Raw genomic sequence first — 9,218 nt, 5'->3', positions numbered from 1 at the left:
TGCAGTATCAGTATAATTAAATATTGTTAATGGGGTAAACGTTGTTTGAAATGAATATAAAATATGCCTGGAAATTGCCTCATGGAAACATCGGTTATATGCTATTACATATACAAATTTGGAATACATTATATGAACATACACAAACACACAGAGGAGTACAACACTAGCCAGTTTATTCAGCATACATTTCTGAAGTTATCTAATTTTCAATAAGAAGCATAGAAAACAAAATGTTTCAGGCTAATTTCTAAAGAAAATATTATTTTAAGTGGTTTCTTCTACAATATTCAAGTGATCCTTCATAAACTCAGTTCATTCAACAATTATACTCCTGTGGAAGCTATATAAAATAAAATGCCAGTCATTTTCATAATGAATCTATGTTTATCTAAGTTTAAGAAATCTGTAGTAAAAAATCACCTGATTTAAGCATCTTAGTTTTAAAAAAAGATAGAGATTATCAATAATACTACCTCCATAGCTTCTTTAAGGAAATTAGTCAAAATCTACCCATATTTCTTGCTACAACCTATCTTTATTGGCTGAACATAGGAGCCAGGACTTCTGTATTACATAATTTCAAGACGCATCATTTACACTGCAGTCTAAGTCAATGGCACTCCTGGAGGTTTTGCAGTTCACAACCTGCACAACCAAACTTGGCAGCTCCGAAAAGAATCCCTGCTGCTGAATGAGATCTCAGGACTTTTCCTAAACATGCTTATTCAAATATCCATGAGGACTGAAAGATGAAACATTGCATTTTTTATTATAATAAAACTAAAAAACATAAAACCAGTTATATAGCTTTTGTCAATTGTATCTTAGGAGTCTGCTAAATCCAAGAAAATAATTATCATGGGATTTTGGGGTCTGGGGAGCAGATGATAGATAGGGCAGTGAGGTATTGTCTAACTGACCAAGTGTCTTCCTCTCAGGGGAAGTGAAATCAATAGAAACATTAAAAACACATCATTTTTACAATGGTCTAGCATATAGTCTTTTGATAATACTGCCTGAGGCCATATTGGAGCTGTATAGTAAAGAAAACGCAGTTATCCTGCTCTGGTAGTTGTCAGGGTATGTGGTTCCAAACTCTGCATTTCAACTAAACTTCTAGGTGATACTGATGCTGTTCATCAGGAGGCCACAGTTTGAGAATCATGGCACTAGTGGAGATCCTATAACCAATGAGAGTTCACGTAGACTAAAATTTCCAGAACAACACTCATGTTAATGTATGTTAAGATGAAAAGACAGGATACAAGTCTTACGCATGATATGTTCCCAAACCTGTAATACATCAAATGTTGTTGACGGACTAAAGACTGTTTGAAATGCATAAAGTTGTCAACTGTGGTTGTTTTTTGATGTTAAGATGAGACAAGTTCTAGAGTGGTGCTCGTGTCTGTTATCTCAGCAGTTTGGAAAGCCATGGCAGGGGGATCACTTGAGATCAGGAGTTTGAGACCAGCCTGGGCAACATTGCAAGACCCCATCTACACACACACACACACACACACACACATATTAGCTGGGCATTGTGTCGCATACCTATAGTCCCAGCTGCTCAGGAGGCTGAAGCAGGTGGATGACTTGAGCTCAGGAGTTCTAGGCTGCAGTGAGCCATGATCATGCCACTGCACTCCAGCATAGGTAACAGAGTGAGATGCCATCTCTTAAAAAGTTGATCATGGAAAATTATTTTATGTTTTCCACTCTATCTTCCAAAGTTCAATGTATTTTAATCAAGCAGTAAAACAACAATGCAGCTTTGTTTTAAAAGGTGAGGAAATCAAATGAGTAATTTTGCATTCTGGGGAATGTCGGAAGAAAGGAGAGGAAGAGAAATATTAGGTATGAGAGAAGGTTAGGAGAACCCTGGAACTAGTGACAATTTGTACAGTAAAGAGAGGAAGCAGTCAGACATCCCTGAAGCAAATTGCAAGCCACAGAGAGAAACATTAATGTGCATGTGTATTAGTTAAAAGTGAAGGCACTAGGCTGCTGCAACTCAGTAACACGTTTACCCTTTACATTCCTTTGAGTTTTAAACCACAGGGGTTTTAGTGGGTGATATGGTTCAGATCTGTGTCCCCACCCAAATCTCATGTGGAAATGTAATCCCCAATGCTGGAGGTGGGGCCTGGTGAGAGGTTATTTGATCCCAGGGGCAGTTTCTCATGAATGGTTTAGCACCATCCCACTTGGTACTGTCCTCGCGATGCTGAGTGAGTTCTCAGGAGATCTGGATGTTTAAAAACGTGTAGCATCCCCCACCCTCGGCGCTCCTGCTCCCACCATGTGAGACGCCTCACACTCCCTTTGCCTTCCACCGTGATTGGAAGCTCCCTCAGGCCTCCCCAGAAGCAGATGCTGCCATGCTTTCTGTACAGCCTATAGAACTGTGAGCCAATTAAACCTCATTGCTTACAAATTACCCAGTCTCAGCTATTTCTTTATAGCAATGTGAGAACAGACTAATACAGTGAGATTATAACAGAATGATTAAAAATCATTGTGTATTTTCTGTGAGCATCATAACACTTCGCATTGCTAGAAAATCTTGCAAAATCATAGATCTAGCCATGTTATATTCCTACTAAAAGGCCTCCAGTGATTTCTATTCTTCACCAAACAATTCCCAACTTTTTAGCCAACTGCAAGCGGATTCTGTCCTGTCTTTTCTTCTCATGCATCAGGTAATTTGGTTCATCGGATGTTTGCCTAGGCGTGTGGCCTTTGTAACTTCACTTCAGTCTCCTATTGGTTGTTAATCCAATCATTCACTCCTTTGAGAAATCTTGAGATTGCTTACTTTTTATAAAATGGATTTAGCACCAGTCAGAATTCCTTGATCCTTACACTTACTTTGATCACGAGGTAATTGCTATGCACTGGAATGTTCTTTAATTCATCCCCACCGAGATGTCAAAGCACGAGGAACTCATATTTCCCTGTTTACTCTGAAAGACTCTGGGTAAAATGGGTTGAGGTGGGAGACATCTTTAATATTTCCACAATTTTCTAAAACAACTTCTATTTACATATGTTTACAAAGTTGTAAATATTATGTATTTATTATAATACATGTTTAGGCTGGGCATGGTGGCTTACGCCTGTAATCCCTGCACTTTGGGAGGCCAAGGTGGAAGGATCACCTGAGGTCGGGAGTTCAAGACCAGCCTGATCAACATAGAGAAACCCTGTCTCTACTAAAAATACACACATACACACACAAATTAGATGGGCATGGTGGTGCATGCCTGTAATCCCCGCTACTTGGGAGGCTGAGGCAGAAGAATCACTTGAACCCAAGAGGCAGAGGTTGCAGTGAGGCGAGATCGTGCCATTGCATACCAGCCTGGGCAACAAGAGTGAAAGTCTATCTCAAACAACAACAACAACAACAAAATTATAAAACTAAACGATGAGTTCTTGAGATCTGGGGACAGGAGCACAGGAGGAACAGTAAGAAGTTGTCCACTGGACCACATTCCTTTCAAAGAAATTGAAATCAACACATCTATGAGAAGCACCTTCTTTGCAGCTCCCTGGGGCCATCAATTGGCCTCTTTATGGTTCTTCCACTCAGTGTATCATCAATTCCCTGGAAGTCTAACTCAGGTCAGGGTCTTTAGAAAATTGCAAATAGCACCCCTTGCTCAAAAACCCCAAACTGAGAAATGCTGAAACTCAAACTACTGAAGCAGCCTCCTTCATGGATGGACTGGGGCACTCCAAAAAGAAAATTCTCAGCACTCTGGTAGGAGGTCCTACTGCTAGTGGTTGAGTCCATTCAGTGCCCCTTAAATTAGGAAAGATTTTTCACTACTTTGCAGAGCCTTCACATTATGTTAAGGTGAAGAAAACCTATCACTCTTTGTTCCTGTATATCAACTAGCATTTATCATGAGTGATAGCAACAAGATCCTGTGCTCACATTTCTTCTTATAATTGTGTGTGTGTGTGGGGGGGGGGGGGGGGTGTCTTGGAGGGAGGTAACAAAAACCAAAAAGTCCACTTTCCCACCATGTCCTCACTCTGCCAGTCCCTAGTTGTATGGCTTCACTCTCTGGCCTGTATTTCTAAAATGAATAAGTTACCGTGAGTAGTGGTTCTCAAATCTGGCTGATGACTAGAGATATTTAAGAATTAAGAGAACCACTGGTCCCTATTAAAACCTAAAAATTTACTTTCTTTTGTTTCTATTATTTCCTTCTCCTACCAGTAATGAAAACTACATTATATAAGAAAATAGTTGTGGATAAATTGCCATTGACCTTTCACAGTATTTTTTAGGAAAACATAAAATTGATGCTGTAGGAAAAAAAATCTTCATTTTGATTTTTTCCATCATCAATGCCAGTTACGTCACTTCCTTAAGTTAGGGAAAATAAGAAGTGAGTTAAGGCAGTTAATCACATGTCCTCTTTAAGGTAACAAAATCATCCTTACTATTTAAAAATAAAGCGCATGTTTCAGAGTAAGCTTTCCATAGTTTAGGCAGTAGGAGAGCGAGACAGGAAGAATCAAGCCTATTTTTCTTGACTCAGTTGGTTTGTCACTGTAAAAGTTAGTTGACGAATGCTCACTGAGTACTCCTACACACTCAATAGCACACATATTATTCTTACTCAATATGTGGAGAGAAAACATACCCTTCCAACTATGATTTTTAAATTGTTATTTTCTTAAAAGAATGCTTTTTCAGTCACCTTGGAAATATGTGCAAATGCAAATCTAAATCCCATATGCAGTTAATGATTTGGTTGAAACAAATACTATTCCCTTGAGCTATGCTGGTTTGAGGGGGGAAAAAAATGACTTTTCTAGTGGGAAGACTGCAATGGCTCAGCTCCTAAGGGGGAAAAAAGCCATGTAGATAAGATATTCTTATTTATAACATGTAACAAGATATGTTGCTAGACACAAGCATCTTTTTGATGACTTATCCTGCTGATCAGAGTACCAACCAGTTTATTTTCATAATTACAACAGATGGAAAACCATAAAATTATACTTTAGGCTAATGTACTCTCACCCTTATTATCCTTTTTTTTGTTTTTTTTTTTTTGTTTTTTGTTTTTTTTGGTATGTGTGTCTCCCCTGAAGCTATTTTATAACAATATAAAACTTGCAGAAATATGGCACCGCAAAAGCCTGACCAGATTTCCTAATTATCTGTCATGACTCAAGAGTGCAGTAAGAAATTAGCTCTCCCGGGAGAGAAAAAACTTGATGGAACTTAAAATAATAGAAAGAATCCTATCATGTCTCTCCTCAACAAGTTGAGAAAGAAATCTGTCCATTTTTAGTGGGTTTACTTTCCTATTTTTTTAAAAAAATATATATAGTTTTATGTCAGCTACAAAGAGTTGTGTTCATCAGATCCCTTAACATATGACATGCTGTCAAGCAAAGATTCACTCTTGTTTAATTAATTAAATTTTATTTTTTTCCATCCTCAATTCTATTCCATTCCTATCTTCTCATCACAAGCTATTAATTCTGGAATAGAATGAATGAGATGTAGGTACTTGGAATACATATGTATAATGTATATATCATATATATTTAACACATCTACTTCCTCAATCTCCATGTTTCCACCCTCCCACGTACTTATGTGTGTTCATGTGAACAAATAATTCTGGCCAATGGGGTATAGACAGAAGTGATATACATCTGGACCAAGAAACCTTCCATGTGCTGATTTTGTTTGTTTGTTTGTTTGTTTTTCCTCTCTCTCTTTCATCATCCTTTGGATGGATAACAACACATAGTGTCACTATAGAAATCACTCATTGAAAATGTCAAAACTTTCATCAGCCTGGGTCCTTGAATGGCTGTGTGGATCCATTCTCTCAACACATACCAATGACTATACTCTCACATGAATAAAGGACTTTTAGTTTATTAACTCACTGAAATGTTAAAGTTTATCTGTACTTGTCTTACTTCATTGTTTATTTCACTACAAGGAATCATGAGGTTTACATGGTCTATGTTGCTGACTTTGTCAACTAATTTTTGTCTATTGTAATTCAGGTAGAATGCCTGGAAAGCCAGTCTATAAGAGAGACAACAGAAAGCCAACCGAAGTTTTCTCTTAATCTGGCTCATTGTCACAGTGTTGGAAGTTGGATTTTATGAGAATCTTAGGTGTTCTATTGATCATTCAGCCATCAATTGCACAGAGCGCTGAGTCTGCGTTAGTAGCTTAAGGCAAACCGCTTTAACCAAAATAAATTGTATTAATATGGCAACATCATTTGCCATGAATACTTTGACAGTCAGTAGGTAAGAACATCTGACAAGAACGCATTCAAAAGATCAAATGACACCTTGTTTCTTTAAAAAAAAAAAAAAAAAAAGCAAAACAAAGACAAGCTCTTCATCAAACTAAATTACAGAAATGTATGGAACATGTCACTATCCTTTATATACATATTGTGCAGGAGGACCCCAGATATTTAGATGACTTTGGAATTCTCAGAAATAGTGGACATGGTAATACTAGAGTTTTCCATGCATTGGAGCTGATAGTGTATTTCTTTTTTATTTATTTTTAATATATTTTAATTTTTAAGGACAGTTAAAGGCTTACAGAAAAATTGAGGATAAAGTACAGGGAATTTCCATAGATCTCATCTCCCCATTACCCTCACTTTTCCCTATTATTACTATCTTGCATTAGTGTGGTATATTTTTTACAACTGAGGAAACTATATCAACATATTATTATTAACTGAAGTCCACATTGGCATTGGGGTTTATTCTTTGTGTAGTAGTACAATGCTGCGGGTTTTGCCAAATGTAAAATATCCTGTATCCACCATTACAGCATCATACAGAACAGTTTCATTGCCCTAAAAATAGCCTGTGCCCCAGGTATTTCCCTCTTCTCCCCCATAACCCTGGCAAACACCGATCTTTTTACTATCTGTACAGCTTTGTCTTTTCTGGAATGTTATATAACTGGACTCATACAGCATTTAGTCTTTCCACACTGGCTTCTTTAACTTAGTAACATGCAATTAAGGTTCCTGTGCATCTTTTTTGTGGTTTAATAGTTCATTTCTTCTTATCTCTGCATAATATTCCATTGTATGAATGTACCAGAGTTTGTTTATCCATTCACCTATTCACCTATTGAAGGATATCTTGATTGCTTTCAAATTTTGGCAATTATGAATAAAGCTGCTATAACATTTATGTGTAGGCATTTCTATGGATATAACATTTTCAATTCATTTGAGTAAATACCTAAGAGCACAATTGCTGGGTTGTATGGTAAAACTATGTTTAGCTTTGTAAGCAGTTCTCAGATGGTTTTTGAAAGTGGCTTCACTATTTGACATTCCCACTAACTGTGAATGACAGTTCCTGTTGCTCCACATCCTCACCCACATTTGATGTTGTCAGTGTTTTGATTTTTTTTTTTTTTTGCCATTCTAATAAGTGTAGTGGTGTCTCATTGTGGTTTTAATTTGCAATCTCTAACGAACGTACAGTGTTGAGCACCTTTCCATATGTGTATTTAACATTTGTCTGTCTTCTTTGGTGAGTTAACTGTTTAGATTTTTTGCCCATGTCTAATTGGGTTGTTTTGCTATTGCTCAGTTATAAGAGCTGGTTGTATATTTTGGAAACAAGTCCTTTATCAGATACATGTTATTCACATTTTGTCTTTCTCTCCCAGCCTGTGGCTTATCTTTTCTTTCTCTTAACAGTGTCTTTCAGAAACAGATGTTTTTAATTTCAATAAAGTTCAATTTCATCATTTTCTCTTTCATGAAGCATGCTTTTGTTATTGCATCTAAAAAGTCATTTCCAAATCTGAGGTCCCCTAGATATTCTCCCACACTGTCTTTTGGTACTTATTTTTAATCTAAAAATATTGTATAATCTTTATACCATTGGGGAAAGTAGAGTCGTGAATTTATGATTTACATCACTGATTTTACATAATTTTGATGGGTGCACCACATTTCTGATATGTGCAGTATTTCCCTACTCTGAGAAGTCGTGATATATTTGTTGGAAATGGATGCATGCTTTTTTATACCAGATTAAATCTGTCCATTTTTGTGAGTCCTTCAGGGAATTTCCTGAGAGTGTGGCGGCACAACTTTTATTCTTGGGAAGAGAGGAAAGTGAACCTGCTATGGAACTATGACGTTGGTCACTTTATACTTCCAAAGTCATGCCCATCATCATATCTGATTTACTGAAAACTTCCCTTTATAAGAGGGGAACATACTCTACCTGATTCAATGGTTGGCAACTGCAGTGAATCAACGGCTGACGTCTTCCCCAAGGAAGAGCTCAAACATCATCGATTAGCAGAGATGGCGGAAGGAAAGGTCCATCTTCTCTACGATATGTCTGAGAGAGGAAGGAGACCAAGCTACACAGGAGCTCACCCTTGCTAGTTGTAATGTGCATCTTTGAAGAGAACAAGGCAGATACAAGCAATGGAAAAACTATCCCTGGGAAGTCTGTGTTTATCTTTGAAAATGTGGCTGTATAATAAAGCACAGTTTTTTCAATGGAACACTCTAAAAAGCTACTCATTCATTCTGAAGTTACTGTCATTGCTTAAGATATTCTTAGAACTCTTGTTTGGAATTAGACTTTTTAAGGTGTTTACAAGAGGTACAAGAAAAATAATTCAACTTGCTTTTAAATCATGCCTCCAAATAACTACTGAAAGAACAAATTAATAAACTTAATTTTAAAACCTAAAATCAATAAGCTATTGACTTTTTCAGCAGCAAAATACAATAAAAAATCAAGGTGTAATTATATGATAGAATTAATGATTAGAAAATTAAGGTACTACAAAGATCTACAAGAAACTACATATGTTTTTTGAACACTTATTTTCCATTAAATGGAGTAATGATGCAGTTTTCTTCCTTGTTTACCATATCTTATACCGTATTAACTTATTTTTGTTTCCTTTTTCACCCAGACTGACACTTTTTCACCTCACCAGTAACTACAGTATAGGCTAAAGTTCCAGAACCTTATTCCTCCCTTAAGTAATTACAAAGAATCTAACATTCTCTGAGGTTACTTATTCCCATTACAACACTAAACTACTCTCCAAGTGGAGTCAGCGCTCTTAGAACTCATTTCCTTGAAGTCTATTCGCTTTTACTTTTTCAACCAACTCATTCTTCTTCCCTAATTTGGATTATAAACTC

At 36.8% G+C, this 9,218-nt stretch overlaps 1 long non-coding RNA gene across 1 annotated transcript; it reads right to left on the bottom strand.

The window, feature by feature from the left end:
• Positions 1-4,176: 4,176 nt before the first annotated feature.
• Positions 4,177-9,012, bottom strand: LOC103237876 (uncharacterized). The gene is made up of 4 exons (XR_005235113.1): positions 8,937-9,012; positions 8,275-8,454; positions 5,965-6,076; positions 4,177-4,384 (listed from the first exon to the last, which is right to left on the bottom strand). It is a non-coding gene; the product is annotated as an uncharacterized lncRNA (long non-coding RNA).
• Between the last annotated feature and the right edge of the window lie 206 nt (positions 9,013-9,218).

This window comes from Chlorocebus sabaeus, chromosome 9, assembly GCF_047675955.1.
Source record: "Chlorocebus sabaeus isolate Y175 chromosome 9, mChlSab1.0.hap1, whole genome shotgun sequence".
NCBI classification, from domain to species: domain Eukaryota; kingdom Metazoa; phylum Chordata; class Mammalia; order Primates; family Cercopithecidae; genus Chlorocebus; species Chlorocebus sabaeus.
This window is presented reverse-complemented; position numbering and strand designations above follow the sequence as displayed.